Source organism: Vulpes vulpes, chromosome 8, assembly GCF_048418805.1.
Source record: "Vulpes vulpes isolate BD-2025 chromosome 8, VulVul3, whole genome shotgun sequence".
Taxonomy (NCBI): Eukaryota; Metazoa; Chordata; class Mammalia; order Carnivora; family Canidae; genus Vulpes; species Vulpes vulpes.
Genome location: NC_132787.1, coordinates 101811833 through 101830907, shown reverse-complemented (window position 1 = coordinate 101830907; position 19075 = coordinate 101811833).

Here is a 19075-nt window from a genome sequence, read left to right as displayed (position 1 = left end):
ATTGTCTTCCCTTGTCTGTCAGTGGAGGCAATGCCTTCTCCTCTATCAATGGTCAAATCTTTCTGCTTGTTCCTTGACTTTCACACCTTCTCATGTTCTCAAGGATCTTACTCTGTCAGTTGTCAGAACAAAAATAACACCTCTGAATAACAAAATCAAGGAAGAAGGAAATAATTAAATCTAAAATGACTTTAAAGAGGAGTGTGAGTTCAGTTCTATTTTTATTTGATTGCCTTATATGTGCCTTAAAGAGTTAGAGTGGTTAATTTTTATCCAAACTAAAAAATTCAAGATTTCTCCTCATTTAGCTAAATTTACCTAATTAGCATGAAATAGGTATATCTGTTTGTGCAGGTGAGTTTTCAGCTATGATGTGGAAAATATTGCTTTGTCTTATGAATTTCTTATTTATAACAGTCATGAGAATCATGCTAAGAATAAATTAATTTTCAAATCAAAGCAAAAATTAATCTGATTGTTTTGAGTTGTTGTGATAACAGCAATGATTAAATTGGCCTTCCCTTAATATGTGAGTAGTACATTAAAGCTAAATGGGTTGAAATGAAGGAAAGATTATGATGATAATGCACCACCCTACTACAATTATTCTTCTCCATTTCCCTCTTCTTTTTGCTGAAGCGTGGCAAAAACTTATTTAGAATACATGTTGTTCTAGATCACTTCTGTGACCTTGCTGGTCTTTTTTGCTTTGTTTTGCTTTTTAAAGATTTATTTATTTATTTGGGAGAGAAAGAGTATGCATGCATGAGTGGGGGGAGAGATAGAGGAAGAGAAACTCAAGCAAAATCCCTGCCGAGCACAGAACCTGACACGGGGCTCAGCATGGGGCTCCATCTCACAACCCAGAGATCATGGTGTGAGCCAAAACCAAGAGTCTGATGCCCAACCAAATGAGCCACCCAGGTGTCCCTTGCCAGTGTTTTTATCTTCTTACAGGAAAAGCTTCAACTGAAAAGTTGAAATATATCATCTGGTAAAGAATGCCCAGAGTAATCTCTGAAAAAAATCTCCATATTTCTTCAATATTTGGCGTGTTATCAAATGCTCAAATTATTGTTTTTTGGAAATTGAGATTGTTGACAAGTGATATAGGGATGGAGAATTACTTTTATAATCATTTAAATATACTTTTCACCTTATCACTAAGTTGGAAATGAGGACTAGTCCTGTTTCTTAATTGTTGTCATCATTATCAAAGATAACTTTAATTGAGCACTTATTCTGTACCTTACACTATGTGAAGTCCTGCAAATTATGTTCTATATTTTATACTAATCATTGTAATAATCCTATCAGTTATATTTTATAGTTCCCGGAAGCAGTATATTACAAAGTGACTCAAAAGTTTTAAAAACCTGTCCAGTCTCACAGAGCTAATTAATAGTGAACTTGAACTTGTGAACACAAGTTTGTGCTTATTTCAAAATCAGGTTTCTAAACTGTAGGTCATACTATTATACAATGCTACATCTTCTAGTTTTGGAAAAGAAATATTAAGTGTGATTAGTTTTGGAAAAGAAATATTAACTGTGATGTAACGCTTGAGGAATAGGTGGTTATCAGAATGTGCCTTTTTTCACAGAAAAAATATAATAAAATTATACTTTAGGGATGTCTACTATAGCCCAAACAATTTAGTGTGTCAAATAAGTACATTGCTTTAGAATTATTTCAAGCTTTTGATATGGCTTCAGAGAATGGCATATAGAACAGTTCAATAGTATGTCATTCAAAAACAGAATTTATGGTCCAATAATTTAGGTACAACCACTTTAAATCCTTGTTGGAATCAAGTGAGCTCTAAATAAATCATTATTTGATATGTAGCCCTGAGAATACCACCAATAATAGTGTTAAGTAAAATTGATATGCAAAGAAAACTGGAGTATGTACAAGCTCCCTAGTTTGCTGTGAAGGATTTTGCCAACTTTAAGAGCACAAGAGCTTATAAAACACGTTACTATAATTCTTACATTAACTTGAATATTTTCCACTAGATTTTATTTTAAAATTATGAATCAGTTCATCTAGGGAAGATGATCATGCTGCATCTTAAAACAATATTTTGTGATGCATAAATGTTTTAAAATGTGAAAATTAATAATCTGTGAAAATCATTGGTCATTAAATAGTCTACTTAAATATCTCCCCAAATATTTTAAAAAGACACTGAATTTTATGTAAGGAAAGTAAGTGCTTTGAGAATGTCACTCATCTTCCAGCAGAATTGTTTACCTGGAACATGGGCAAGAGGATAACCCTTCACTCTACTTTAGTGGGTACATAATTCGAGTTACATCTGCATAGGAAGTAGGTATTGTTCATTTAAGATGATTTTGAACAGCTTTATTGAAGTATATTTTACATGTCATAAATCCTCCCATTTTACATCTGAAATCCAATGATTTTTTTAAGTCAATTTTTAGAGTTCTACAACAATTACCACAGCCTCGAATACAGATTAGGTGGGTTGCGCTGATGTTTTGTGAACTGAATCCAGAGGCAAAAGGTATTCAATAACTCATATAGTTATGAATTCATAATAATTTATGTAGGACATAACACAGCCAAGATGGGTATGTTTATACTTCTACTTTATGTTTGAATAAACTGACCACAGAACATTAGGAAAACTTGTTTATATCTACCCAATTAATAAGTAATGTAGTATAATATTGTCACCACATTCAATAAACCTTCACAGAAAATAAAAACTAATAATAAAATGAGTCTCTATTATCTATATCCAACTAAAGCTTAATTGTCTTGTACTTCTTTCTTTAAGATCTATCTATCTATCCATCTATCTATCTATCATCTATCTATCTATCTATCTATCTATCTATCTATCATCTATCTATCTATCATCTATTCTATCTATCATCAATCTATATCTATTTTAGAGAGATGAAGCAAGAGCATGAGTAGGGAGAGGAGCAGAAGAAGAGAATCCTCAAGCTGACTTCCTGATGAGCATGGAACCCTATGCAGGGCTCAATCCCACAACCCTGAGATCATGACCTGAGCTGAAACAAGAGTTAGACTCTTACCAACTGAGCTACCCAAACACCCCATCCTGCACTTCTACACAAAGAGAGAGAGAGAGAGAGAGAGAGAGAGAGAGAAATTGTTTCTATATCTTCATCTCTAATTGTATCTGTAACCACCTATAAGCATGCTCATTCTCTATTGTTCTGTTGAGATCCCTTCGTTAAAGATATCAGGGCCCATATGTTGTAAAGGTAGTAGTCAGATCTCAGAAACATTCTGTGCATTTGCAACTCTTTTCTTTCATGGCATCTTCTCCTGGATTCAGAATCCCGTAATGTGCTGGTTTTAGTTCTACCTCTCTTCTTCGTCTCCTTTTTTCTAGACTTATCCTCTTAGCAACTGAGATTCTGTCTTTGGTGGCATTTTATATTCTTTCTAAACTCTCTGGATAGTTTGCAGTGTTTGAAGCACCATGCCCACACAATTTACATTTACATTCTTATCTGTACATGTGGTGTATCTACCTTCCAAACTCATCTACTTGACATTTCTTTTTGGATGGATAATAGCCATCTCAATCTTAACACAACAAAAACAAAACTTTTTCTTTGTGCTCCTGAAACACAAACCTATTTTTCTTTAGTCTTCAAGTTTTCACATGTATTCTTCTGCTAAATCGTGTTTCTGAACAATCATTCCATCTCTTGCTTACTTCTTCCCAGTAGGAGAGTGAATTTTAGGATTGGTGGATTAAATAATCTCTCTCTCTCTCTCTCTCTCTCTCTCTCTCTCTCTCTCTCCCCTCTCCCTCTCCCTCTCCCTCTCTCTTTTCCTCTCTTTCCCTCCTTCTCTCTTGCTCTTTCTTTAAGAAGAAGCATATTACCATCTTGTGAACTGAGTATGATGCTGCTAGAAGCTAAAAGCTAATATTATAACAACAGCAACAAGCAACCACTAAAAACTCAGTCCTACAACCAGAAGGAACTACACTGCCAACAACCTGAATGAGGTTGGAAGAGGACTCCAAGCTCAAAATGAGAACCAGCTGACATTTTGTTTCCATCTTCTAGAGACCTGACCGGAAGATTCAGTTAAACCACACCTGGACTCCTAATCCACAGAAGCTGTGGGATAATACACTAGTATTGTGTTATGCCAATAACTTTGTGATAGTCTCTTATACAGCAATAGAAAACTAAACAAGTCTGCTGGATTCTTTCTTTCTTTCTTTCTTTCTTCTTTCTTTCTTTCTTTCTTTCTTTCTTTCTTTCTTTCTTTCTTTCTTTCTTTCTTTCTTTCTTTCTTTCTTTCTTTCTTTCTTTCTTTTCTTTCTCTTACCTGAAGGTAGAATTTCTCCACTTCTATAGCTCAGGTAGTGGAACAGAGGGCTGATGGAAACTCTTGAAATCTATGGAACATAGCTTCAAGTCCTAGAAAGACTCATTGCCTTCCTCAGTTTCAGTTCCAAAATTCCAGAGGACCAAGACTGTCCCAGATGTCCCAGAATTAGTTACATTCCCATCTGTGAACCACTCAACTCAGCAATATTATGCCTTGACCATAAATCATTCAATTATAAGACATGTATTGATAACGTATTAACGTTCACAGTAACCATGTAAGTTTTGTGAATGTGTGAATGATTGTATGTATGTGTGTGTACGTGCACGTGTGTGTGTGTGTGTGTGTGTGTATTTGTAAAGGCAGGTAGGGGTAAGGAGAAAGGTTTCATTTCCCAGGAAAATATGAAGCATTTTTCAGAAATCCCATGGTTAGTAGTACTGATGTTGGCATACAGGGTAGGCAAAATAATATCTATAAATAAGCCATCACATACAGACTCTTAACTCAGATTTAACCTCTTTTCTTGTTATGAGAAACCAACCAGAAAATATTGTAGACATTCCTTTTATTTGGCACTATACATCCTTAAGAACTTTAATCCATAGGATTTATTTACTTGAGTTTACTTAAAAAACAATTATTAGGTATTTGCTATGTTTTCTTGAGGTCTAAAATACAAAGACAATTAAGATACAGTCCTTACCATGAGCATCCAGCCTAGAAATGGAGGCAGGCACATAATTGATATTTCAATGCGGTGCACTAGGGAGGAATGCTCAAAGTGCAGTCAAGAAGCAAATAAAAGAGCTATCAAATCTGCATGGGTAGTTCAGTAATGATTTCCTAGACCAGAATGTGAGTTTACTCAGGTTTACTGATGAAAAAAGGCCAGAAAAAAAAGTTCAAGAAATTGGACATTACAGGTAGAGGAAAACAATGTGCAAAGGCAGAGAGCTATCAGAAAGAATGTAAATTTAGGCATTTATTCATACTAGTATTGATTTTTATAAATGGTTTAACTTTCCATCAAAGTAATGCAGGAAGTTTAAAGAGTCAATTAGTTCTACAAGGCTGATTATGAAAACAGCAGCAGATCCTAACCACTTAACTCTCTACAGAAGCAAATGCTTAAGACTCTTTTAGCTAACTCCATTAGTGTTCACCTCCATATTGATAAACAACATGCACATATAACCACTTAGTGATTTTTCAGTATTAGCTTTTATCTATTATCTTTCTAGTATAGAAGATGAGAATTTAATTTTCCATTACCACCTCCAAACTCTCATCCTCATCATTCTCTCTCTCTCTCTCTCTCTCTCACACACACACACATACACTTTGTCTTTCTCAAATAGTTATAATTTTTGTTAGAAAAATATTGTATAAACATTAGTCTACTAAACACACTATATTTTGCTCACTATTTCCCTCCATATATATGAAAACTATATATATTATAATATATATTATACTAATATATGTAATTTTCAAAAAAATACTATGAGGTGGTAATATGTCCACTTTACAGGTGAAGAAACTAAGGCTAAGTAATTTGGTCAAAGTCACATGGCTAGAAAATGGTAGAGTGGTATTTGTACTGAAGGACTCTAACACCAATGTTCAGTTTGCGATTTAATCATTATTTTATGTTGATTCTCAGTTGTAATAGCTTTTGCTGATAATGATGTTACTGAGCTTAGCTTCAGAATTTATGACATTGTTACTCTAAATTCTCCTTCTATTGTGTAAATCCCTTCTCTATTCATTCAAACCCATGGTGTATCCTATAAATTTTATCTTCTGCCTAGAAACTTCTCAATGGCTTCAGTCAAGGCTTGTAGTTCTTAAGGTTTTCATATTACCTTAATTTCTAATTATCCTTTCCTGTTATCTCTATGTCTTTACTCAAAACAACCTATTCCAATTTCATGAAAATTGCATTTATTTTTTTTCTTCTGAATGGTCCCTCTTTCCACTAAGTAGCTTTTTTTCTTAGTTTCTTTTAAGTTATTCTTATTAGAGCTGGGTGAGTTGTAGCTCTCCCATCATATTTAAGATGGGCTATCTGAAAGCTCCTTGGGGGTTCTGGGTGTATAAGAGGAGCTTTATTCTGTGGTCTTTACTTATACATGATTTCCTTAGAAGTTTCCTCACAGAAACTAATGTGAATGTCTTATCTTGGGATCAGTTACTGGGGGGGACTCAAATTCTTTACACATCTTGGAACTTTCATTTAATCATCTGGTTTTTGGAATGGTACCATCTCCCTTAATATGACATCTTTTAATTTTTTTTTCTCCAAAAGATAAAAATTCTGTCTTCTGTCACAGTAGAGATGTCATTGCTCATTTACAAGATGTACATGTTGGAGGAGGTAGGAATATGTGAGTCTTACTCCACCTTAAGACTTCAATCATTTTTTTAAATTTTTAGTTCATTTGCATCCTTCTACTTTCAGAGATAGGGATGCCAGCAATCTTGGGCATTTGGGGGGGGTGGGTGTCCTATGATGTCCATCGAATTTCTCCTCAGCATGATTCCACATGACTTCTTCTGTGACTCGACAGCCATTCTGGAAAACAGTTTGGAAGTTTCTTATAAATTAAACAAAGTTACCACACTTATCATACTTATCATAAAATCCAAGATTTCCACTTCTATGTAATTCTGTTCTTCCATGTAAACCAAAAACTTAGGTTTATAGTAGCTTTATTCATGAATCACCCAAAATTGGAAGGTATCAAGAATTCCTTCAATAGGTAAATAAACAAATTATGGATCATCCATGAAATTCATTGGTGAAAAGAAATTACTTGCTGATTCACATATGTGAATATCTGAAATGCATTTTCTTAAGTGAAGGAATATATACAGTACCCAGACACTATGTAGATGCAGGCTATATATTGAATATTTCAATTCATATTAATTCTGGAAAAGGCAAAATTATAGGAATGGAAAACTGATCCGAAGTCAGAGGTAAAGCAGTAAACTACAAAAAGGATCCATATATATAATTTTGGATTACACTTTCTATTGTTCCCACACCTTTTGTTGAAATGTCATTGTTTTCTATTTAATTACTTTTGTATGTTTATCAAAATTCAGTTGTTTATATATCTGTTTGTCTATTTGGGGGCTCTCCATCAGATTCCATTGGTCTATGTGTCTATTTGTGGCCAATTGTGTTTTGTTTTTGTTTTTGTTTTTTATCTTTAAGGTAAGTAATTAAATCAGGTAATGTAATTTCCTCTGAATTTAGTTTTTCTATTCAGAAATATTTTGGCTATTCTACCTTTATTTTTCCATATACATTTTATTTTATTTATTTTTTAATATTTTATTTATTTATTCATGAGAGACACAGAGAGAGGCAGAGACACAGGCAGAGGGAGAAGCAGGCTCCATGCAGGGAGCCCAATGTGGGACTTGATCCGGGTCTCCAGGATCAGGCCCTGGACCGAAGGGAGGCGCTAAACCACTGAGCCACCCAGGGATCCCCCCATATAAATTTTAGAATCAAATTCTCTAAATCTGATTTTCTGTGATTTTGATTGGGATTGCATTGAATCTATGGAACAAATTAGAAAGAAATCTAAATCTTAACAAGTTTGAGGTTACCAATCCATGACCATAATATATATCTCAATTTATTTAGATCTTTGTTGATTTCTTTCATCAGTGTTTTATAGTTTTCTGCATAAAATTTCCACACGTAATTTGTTAGCTGTATGTATGAGTACTTAATATTTTCCAGTGCTATTATACAGTATAGTATTGAAATTCGTATTGTTTATTTTTAGTATATATGATTACAGCTGACTTTTATATATTGCATTTATTCTCTGTAATCTTGATAAACACAGCTAAATTGTTAAATGTATCAGCTCAACTTCTTTTTTAAAAAAGATGTTATTTATTTATTCATGATAGACATGGAGAGATAGAGAGAGAAGTAGGCTCCATGCCAGGAGCCTGATGTCGGACTCCATCCCTGGGACTCCAGGACCACGCCCTGGGTCAAAGGCAGGCGCTAAACCGCTCAGCCACCCAGGGATCCCCTCAGTTCAACTTCTGAAATATCCTCTTAACTGCTTGATGTCTGCATGATCTGTAGTGATGTCACTTTTCTTATTCCTTTGGCATAGTTTATAAACACTATGTAATTGCAGTCAGTCTTCCTAGGGTTTATCATTTTATCAATCTTTTCAATGAATTAACTTTTTAAAAAAATATTTTTTTTGCTTATTCATGACAGAGAGAGAGAGAGAGAGAGAGAGAGAGGCAGAGACACAGGCAGAGGGAGAAGCAGGCTCCATGCAGGGAGCCTGATGTGAGACTCCATCCCAGGTCTCCAGGATCAGGCCCTGGGCTGAAGGCAGCACTAAACTGCTGAGCCACCCAGGCTGTTCCAATGAATTAACTTTTGATTGTTGTTTTCTCAACAAAGCATAGCCTTTCTATTTTATTAACTTCTACTCTCATCTTGGTAATACTTTCTATATTCTAAGGCTATGGTTTATTGTTCTTTTTAAAATTTTTATATATGTGTTTATTTTTTTATTCATGAGAGACACAGAGAGAGGTAGAGAGACAGGAAGAGGGTGAAGCAGGCTCCCAACAGGGAGCTCAATGCTGCTTGATCCCTGGACCCCAGGATCATGTCTAGAGCTGAAGGCAGATGTTCAACTGCTGAGCCACCCAGGCATCTATATCTATATCATCTATATCTATATCTATATCTATATCTATATCTATCTATATCTATCTATATCTATATCTATATAATTTGATTTTCAGTGTTTATTCTTCTTAATATACACATTTAATGCTATGAATTTTCTGCTAAGTACTTTTTTTAGCTATATTCTACAAATTTCGATTTGTCATAGTGTGAACTAACTTTTTGTACCTATTAAAAATCTAATGAGATTCCATAGATTCAGTCCTGGGAAATTTCAATGTTTAAAGCCAAGGATATCAGAGGGAATCAGCAAAAATCCTCAGAATGCATGGCCAGTAAAGAGTGTAATCTACTAGATTAGTTGTGATTTTAAATGAAATCTTGCTACTTTTCTTATCAAAAAGTTGATACTATTCTTCCTCTGCTTATATCTGTGTTGAATCTGTGACTAGATTTTACAAATAGAATTTGGCTGAATTTGTCATTACTGGCTTTTGAAGTTTGGTTTTAAAATCTTTTTAAAGGTACTTATATGGTCTTTAAATGCTGAATTTTGGACCATTGCCTTGAAACTGCATATGTGTAAGGATGTCTAAGTTAGTTTTATAAAGAGGCCATGAAAAGAGACTTGGGGAACCCTAACCATAGCCCTGGCTGTATTTATCCCACAGATAATATATCAGCTTAATTCAGCTCCATGGGAGACTCCAGGTGAGACCACGAGAAGAACCACCGAATTAAAGCATGAAATCTTCAAGGATATTTTTTTTCACTGAATTTTGAGCTCGTGCCTCCCGGAAATAAATAACCAAATCACTAATGAGGACAGCGCTTCAAACAGAAATATCATGTGTCAACCTTTCTTCTTCAGTCAAAAAAGTTGATTTTGAGATTTGTCTAATTGATTTAGTAATTCAGCATTCATTATTTTCTTAAAAAGGAAAATATTGGCAGGATGACAAAGAATGATAAGAAATGAATTAATGGCATCAATAACAATTCTCTGGAGTAATTATACTGATACTGAAAAGATAAATGGAGATAGTAGGCAATAGCTGGAATATGAAATGGAATGGGACATTTTTTCTGAGATTATATAGAGCTATTACAGGATGTTGTATGATATTAGAAATATTACAACAAAAAGTTGGAGTTTGTTAATGCAGAAGAGAGAATTATTAGAGTGATACCTCTGGGAGAAAAAAAAAGAAATTGATGATCACTTGGAATATAGTTCGTAACTGGGGAAATTGCCTTTGATTGTGAGTGAATAATTCCTTGGTCACTGGTGTAGGAAATCAGAATATATGGTTATGAGTTCGAGTGGGAACGTGTGGCAGTGAGAAATTTGGGGCACAGTCGTCAGTTTCTTTCCCACAGAGTTTCATTTGTCTTAGGAAATAGGAAGTGAGGTCATTAATAGTCAAGATGGTGAGCATTTGGCACTTTGGAGAAATAATATTGCAGATGGGATTTTTTGGGTTTTGGTTTTGGTTTTTGAAAGTGAGAATGCGCTAAGAAAATGCAATGAGCATTTTTATTAGTGTATCTTAATATCTGAAAGAAAATTTTACAAGAATTTATTATGTTGTTTTTTAGCATTGCCAATAGTAAAAACTCATATGTGTCTTTAGTTTATGTATGTATATTCCTAAATTTGCTGTAAACTAACTTTGGCTTCCTTGTTGTTTCCTAAAGACAGTGGGAAGATTTTTTTCAAACTCACTATTTGGGGACATGGTAGCACTTTTAGGACTCTGGATTGAGAAACAGGTCTCATTTCAATTCATCATGTATGTCACAGTGAAATCTGGATCACTGTACCAACTTAACCCTAAAAATGCTAAGTCCTGGATAACTGAAGATCTTCCATGGCCAATTACCCTCCTAGGAATATTGGAGCACCTGTTTAGAGGATTACAACATCCTCATGGTTTCTCTATTGCCACCTGACATTTCCTCATAGCCTCTGCAAGGTTATCTGTGCTTGTTAGAAGTTGTTTGTTATATTTTATCGAGCTTCTCTACATATTTTTAATGGAAGAGTTTTTGAGTTATTTTGCCAGTCATTCTGCCAGAAGGAGAAATTATGTGTGTGTGTGTGTGTGTGTGTGTGATGTCAGGAAATTTACTTTATATTCTGAGCCACTGTTTCTTAATCAGTAGTGTAAATAATAATATGAACTACATGGAGGTGTCATGAAGACTAAACCACACTGGACTATAAAGAAAAGATTAGTAGTTCATTAAATGTCGATTTATTTTTTTTGCTCACAGATTCCATTCCCTATGGTTATATTTAGTGGTCAATATATAATTGCTGCCTGTGAATTTTATTATGTAATTTGCAAATGAAGAAAACTCATTTTTTATTGGAGTTCAATTTGCCAACGTATAGCATAACACCCAGTGCTCATCCTGCCAACTGCCCCCTCAGTGCCCATCACCCAGTCACCCCAACCCCCCACCCACCTCCCCTTCCACTACCCCTTGTTCATTTCCCAGAGTTATGAGTCACTCATGTTCTGTCTCCCTCACTGATATTTTCACTACTTTTCTCTCCTTTCCCCTTTATTCCCTTTCATTATTTTTTATATTCCCCAAATGGATGAGACCATATACTGTTTGTCCTTCTCCAATTGACTTACTTCACTCAGCATAATATCCTCCTCTTCTATCCATGTTGAAGCAAATGGTGGGTATTCGTCATTTCTAATGGCTGAGTAATATTCCATTGTATACATAAACCACATCTTCTTTATCCATTCATCTTTTCATGGACACTGAGGCTCCTTCCACAGTTTGGCTGTTGTGGACATTGCTGCTATAAACATCCAGGTGCAGGTGTCCCGGCATTTCACTGAATCTACATCTTTGGGGTAAATCCCCAGCAGTGCAATTGCTGGGTCATAGGGCCGATCTATTTTTAACCCTTTGAGGAACCACCACACATTCCCACCAACAGTGTAAGAGGGTTCCCTTTTCTCCACATCCTCTCCAACATTTGTGGTTTCCTGCCTTGTTAATTTTCCCCATTCTCACTGGTGTGAGGTGGGATCTCATTGTGGTTTTGATTTGTATTTCCCTGATGGCCGGTGATGTGGAGCATTTTCTCATGTTGGCCATGTCTATGTCAATGAAGAAAACTCTTATACATTGCAGACAAGTCTTTTTTTTCCCTCCCAAACCTAATAGATTTATTTTATCTCATTATGATTTACAAATTACATGTGGAATACTTTTAGATGTAATTTAAAGGTTACATTTTTTTTTAAGTTCACATTTGTAAAAATACTCAATCTAATCAATTTTTTCAGGTGCAGTGATACTTGGATCCATTGAGATAGAGACCTCTATTGCCATAACATCACATCTAATATCTGTTGTGTAATTGTCAAATTGACTTATAATAGAAGAACATAGGCCACATAATGAGGACCCAAGCCTTGAAGTTAATAAAGATTTGGTCATATTACTATAATACGTTCATAAGTCTTTACTTTAGATTTGGTCTGAAAATATAGTGAAGTATACAATGATATTTTTAAAAACTTGATTTTATGTTACAGTGTCTCTATTACATTTACATAATTTAGAGTCAGATTTTTTTTCAGACACCAACCGAATTTATCACCTCCAATTTGCAATCTGGAAATCAATAGTGTTCTCTTGGCACCTTCTAACCTCATAAGCAATTAAACATTTGAAATATAAGCTTAGTCTAAAATTGTGTTGACAAGTGAGTTGGCCACATCTGTCCTAGAATCTGCCGCCAACAATCGTAAGAACATATTTGTAAGGGAAGTAATCAGATATGATTAAAGTGCAAGACAAATCAGCAGCCAAACTACTTAGTTATTGTACAGAGAAGTATAATTTTAAATAAGTATTTTGGTTTCCATAATTCATCTTGAAGAAATACAAAAGTGCAAGGAAAACATTGCTGTGCATTCCCCCAAAATGCAAATGTCACCAAAAATAATAAAAGCAACTCAACTCTGTCTACATACCTCAGAGTAAGTATTGAATAAATATCCACAAATAAATTGCTATAATTAATTTAATTAATGCTTTGTACATAGATGATGATTAAATTAAAAATGTGAATTGGTCATTATTTTATTTAATTTATATAAAGCTTAGTAATTGATGTATGTAAGGTGCTACATTTTGCATGCATTCTTTCATTAAGTCCTCATAACAAACTTACAAGTTATATACTGAGGCAAAGAGAATTCAAATAACTAAGTGGCACTAATTCTTTACTTACTGCTTTTATATAAAAAGGAGATATAAAAAGATTAATACCATGGAAAGGTGGATGCATTGTTTTTGACTAAATATGATGATGCTTCTTTTTTTTATTTTAAAGAGTTTATTCATTTATTTATTTATTTGAAAGAGAGAGAGAGAGAGAGAGAGTGCACGAGCAGGGGTTAGTGGGAGACGGAGAGGGAGAAGCAGGATCCCTCAGAGCAGGGGCTTGACTTGGAACTTCATTCCAGGGACCTGGGACCATGACCCGAGCCAAAGGCAGATGTGTAACCGGCTGAGCCACCCCCAGGTACCCCTTAAATGATGATGTTTTTGACATTAAAAATGATTGTTTGCATTGGGGAACTTTGCATGGTGTTAAATTTCTGTGGGGTGTGTGTGTGTGTGTGTGTGTGTGTGTGTGCATGTGTTTGTATGTTCTTGCCCAAACAGTGGCTTGCGGGAGATCAGCTTTGGATGGGAGAGCCTTTCTTTCCATATACTGAAGGACAAATGTAAAAAGGAAATGCACTGTGCCTGGTGCAGCATTCTATGAACTGAGCTTTGCCACTGCACATGATAGTGCCTTAGATTAAGGAAAACCAACTGTGGGAAATGTACTGTCACATGCTGAAATTGCCTTTCCATCTGTGAGTCTGGCACATGCCCTTGAAATATGATGAGGTTTTTCTAAGTAACAAGGTTTCAACTGTCAATCACTCTGTAAAAAGGTGGATACTGAAGCAGGACATAAGAAAAGAAAGATGCTTTCTCTCTTCCTGTGACCTGTATGTATACCTGTAGGGCTTAGTCTCCTAAGCAATGCAGAAACCCGTGTTTTCATGAATACGGTATTTCAAAATTGTTCACATCAGCTTAGGTTGAGAGAGAAAAAGTGAGAAACTTTGTGATCCTGAGAGCCAATTTAGGTTACAAGAGTGGTTGTTTCTAGGGATATTTGTAAGCAATCCTTTGATATGCTTGTCTACATCATATGTTCAGTCATAGTCTTCTCTGCTGGAGACAGCCGTTTTCCTGAGTCTGGAGTGACAAGTGAGCATCTGTAGGATGCAGAAGTGTGGACACAAAAGGACACACTGGTGATGGAGTAGGAGTAAAGCAATGTACTAGAAAGCCCGTTCACTTAAAAACTCTGACAAATCCAAAGGAATATTTTGAGGCAACTGATTTTAGGTCATTATGCTACTGGTAGACTCAACATAAAAGGTTTATGTTTTTAATAAAACAAGTACAAATGTCTTGGTACTTACAGTTTTTAAACATCCATGACATATGTATTAAACACAAAAGCTAAGAGCCATAAAATGTAAATGACAATCCAAAGCCACACAAACAGTTTGAGTCAGTGGGAAAACCGTTCAGAGGGCTGGCAATCCTTTTACTCGTGCTATACATTATTACCAGCATTCCTTAAGTTCGGATGTCTGCCGTGATATGAACTTGTGAAATAATAAATGTAGCATTGGAACTTCAGTCAATAAGAACAGCAAATGTCTATCAATTCTAAGTCTGAGCTTCACTTAACGCCCAGCAGGGCAGAAGGGGAATATAGCCACTGGCTGTTTACATCAATATTTTGGAATGATAAAGCACTTTATTTTTATTTTGCTTTCAAAAATCTCTAGGAGTCAGTTTTATTTTCCATTTTGCACAATGCATCATCCCAGGATCAATTTTGAGGGTTGAAAAAAGCATTTTAGACTAAATACAAATTCTAGTGAGCTTTACAGGGACTTGTTAAATTTCACTAGAAATTAGCAAGAGCACATTGTGTATGATTTCATTATAGCACTTGTATTCCTGTGTATCATTAATTACCGTAGTTGTCTCTCTCATTATCATTCTTTTCAATGTTCTGTGTGCCTTCGAGTTCAATGGGAGAGCTCCAGATGTCACAACTAACGGAAGATGTCACAAAGGCTCAATACTCTGTGCCACGCTTCGGACCACTTGATGGGCCAGATTGTGGTCAGTGGTCTGTAAAGGACAAATCAAAACACATGGATTCAAACAAATATGGTTTTAAGCCTCAATGTTTCCATTCTTTAGCTAGGTGACACTGAGAAAGTCACTTCAACAAGATGAAATTCAACTGTCTCATCCAATAGCCTAGGTTAATTGTTAATTTAAATACAGGACTTTTATCAATTAATATTGCTGCAAAGCAAATTATCCTGTAAGTTAATGACTTGAAACAACAATCAATTAGCTCTTATTCTGTGGGTAAACTGGATGGTTCCTCTGGTCTGGGTTGCCTATTCTTGGTGTGGTTGATCTAGAATGCTCTCAAATGTCTGCCCTTAGCTGGGCTCTATGGGGAGGAAGGAGCTTCCCTTCTCATGACCTCTCATCCTGCAGGAGGTTAGCTCAGGGTTAGACACATGAGGATGGAAAAATCCCCAGAAAGAAGAGACGGCCAGCCCTCATGTGCAAACATCGTTAACAAGACGCTTTAGTCAGAGATACTAATGTCTCATTGGTTAAAGTAAGACCATGGCTGGGCGCAAAACAGGTGGAGAAATAAATTACCTTTCTTAACAGGAACAGTTTTAACAGCCTAGGAAGAATTTGTACCCTTTTCATTATTACCAAGAAAGCTGTTTTGAATATTTGTGAAAATTAATGCAAAGTTTTTATCATATGTAATAACTAACTATATATTATTGTTAATGTGGTTTATTGATCATTCATTTTATCATCCTATGATTCAACAAATATTTATTATGAAAATACAGTAGGTAAGCCTCCTCCAATTACAATAGGTTTGAGGGTAAATCTTTGGATACTTGCTCTAGTATTTCTGAAGAAGAGCTATTGATGATTGTGACAAGTTATTTTTATTAAGATTTTTATATATTTATTTATTTGAGAATGAGAATGAGCGAGTGAGTGAGAGAGAGAGAGAGAGAGAGTAGGAGTAAGGGGCAGAGGGAGAAATAGAATCTCCCTGGAGCAGGGAGCAAAACGCAGGACGTGATCCCAGGGCCCTGGGATCATGACCTGAGCTGAAGGCAGAAGCTTAACTGACTGAGCCACCCAGGCGCCCGTGACAAATTATTTTTAAATGAAAGATGTGGAGTAGAGAATATTCCTTTCTTTGATTTCTGTGATTTTCCAACATTTGACTTTTCCTTCTATTTACCTTTGGTATCATGATTACCAGGTATTCAGGAACTTCCTAAATCATGATTAAAGGATATATCTATAGGATGTGAAAGTTCTAGTGATCTAAAATTTTAATCTGTATCATGACTTCTGCTCTTCTGAAATAATGGCATTTATTTCACACCCAAACCCTCTCAAACTATATACTACAAATGAAAAGTATTTGATTATTCATCCTCAAATGAGATGTCCTTGGGTGATCTCATCCAGTTTCACGTCTATAAATACTAGGTGTAGATGGTGGACGTCTACATTTTACTTTCAGTGTCAGCATCTTTCCTGATCTCCAGATTTGCCTGACCATGCTGCACTATTTTTTGAGTTACGCAATAAACCAGTCAGAATATAAATGGGTAAAAGACCCTGAGTATACCTCACTCATCTATATTTTCACTGTGGAACAATACTATAAAGGACTCAGTAGATACGCCATAGTATATAAAATGCTCAGCGAAAGTAATTGAAATGAAAATTGCCAGAGGAAACCTCCTCCCTCCAATCCCTTCACTTCAGTGGTTTAAGTGAGTTCTAAGTTTTAATACTATTCCAATACCATCTAAAGTGACATTTCCTAAACTTGGCCTGGAATCCTGTCTGTCATATCATATTGGCTCTGGCAACCCTCAGAACTTACTCTCTGATTTTGCCAAGGACTGCTTTGCACCTGGGTTCTCCTACTGCAGCCAGGAGACCAGATGCAAGGAGACATCCTGGCAGGTTTCACTTTGGTTGGCTAGAGAATCGATACTCTTTTTCTGTGATGTTTCATTGTATACAGAAGTGATCGTTCCTCCCTCTCTTTTGTGGGCAAATTGCTATATTTTTGTACTTTGGGTTGATGTTTAAATAATGATATTGATGCTGGATTCTTTCAGCCACTCTCTCCATTTGTATTTTAATGAATGAATATTAATCACCTCACAAGGTAGCTGTGCGGATTATAAATGCACTAGGTTCTGTATGTAGCATTCCTCCTCAACTGATAAAGTATGTATAAACGCAGGCTTAGAGCTCATTCAGTAAAATTCCTCTGAAATCACTTCACTGTCCCAGTCAATTTCTGGGTGTGGAAGAGCCCTCAAAATTAATAAATAAACTAAAATACTGTATCACTCTCTTTGAAGGGACTTGTGGTCTAATGATTCATTAAATAGCATTAAATATCTATTGCATGATTTTGGTACTTTAGATTCTTTACAGTGCTTTCATATGCATTAGCTCATGGGTCCTTCATAACAAACCAGTGAGGTAGACAGAACAGTAATTATTTCCCCTATTAAAAAAAAGGTAATTGCTCACCAAGGAGGTAAAATAGAACACTTAAGTTTATACAATATTAGAATATTGGATTTCTGTGAAATAGACCGGTGCTTTTTCCACCAGAGAAGACACATTTCTTAAGAGGAAAATTGATTTTCACCTGAAAAAAATACCTTAATATATGGATAATCTAAACAAGATTGCCCTGTTGAAAAAGAAATAAAGACAAATAACAACAAAAATCATCTTTTTATATCAGTTCTATCTGCTATATCTAATTTGATTATGCTTATACTTATGCCTAACCCTAAAGAGTTATTTATTTTTATGTCTCCTATCTAAGACTCTAAGAATATACCATATATAGAAAGGCGGTAGGACTTACTGAATATGTATGCATAAAAATTCCATTTCATTCACTTATTAGGTATGCGATCTTGAGTGAATTACATATCTTTTCTGTGCATTGATATGTACCTTTGGAAATGAAACCATATCTAACTTGGATAAACTTTATGAGTTATGCAAAGCACAGACAAACAGTATTCACTCGAACAATTCAGATTTCTCCCAATACCTTTCTCCTCCCTCATTTTTCCTTTGTCCTCACTTTAAATATATAATGGATTTATTATACATTTTGAGGTCCAAAAAAGAAACTTATCATGTAAGGAAGCAGGACTTCATGATCATCAGAGGTGTATTTTGTTTAAGCAATCTTTTAAGGTTTTATTTATTTATTCATAGAGATAGAGATAGAGAGAGAGAGAGAGAGAGGCAGAGACACAGGCAGAGGGAGAAGCAGGCTCCATGCAGAGAGCCCGATGTGGGACTCGATCCAGGGTCTCCAGATCAGCCCTGGGCTGCAGGCGGCGCTAAACCGCTGCGCCACTGGGGCTGCCCTGTTTAAGTAATTTATGTGGTGATGCAGACAACTTAATTAAAGGCATAGCAATCTAGGATAATCAGTTAATATGAAACTTCTCAGACATTTCAACCATAGTGGCTTTCTGATGGCCACAAGTAGGCATAGTAATTAGAAATATATCATCTATTCTGTATCACAAACCTGGCAGATAGACACAAAGCATCTGGATCCAAGAGTTACACCTACAGTAAACAAAAGTAGCAGAAAAATTTACTTGGATTTTCATCATCTCTGAACATATGCAAATTGTATTGAGACAATTTAGTAAACTACTAGGTCCCATTTACATATTCTGTAGCTGTGGTCTGATTTTAGAGGCACACTACCCCTACAGGAGTTTACTGGGGTTAACCTAATGAAACTGAGTAATAGCCCCAGAAGTTCTGATAAGAGACCCACCCTCC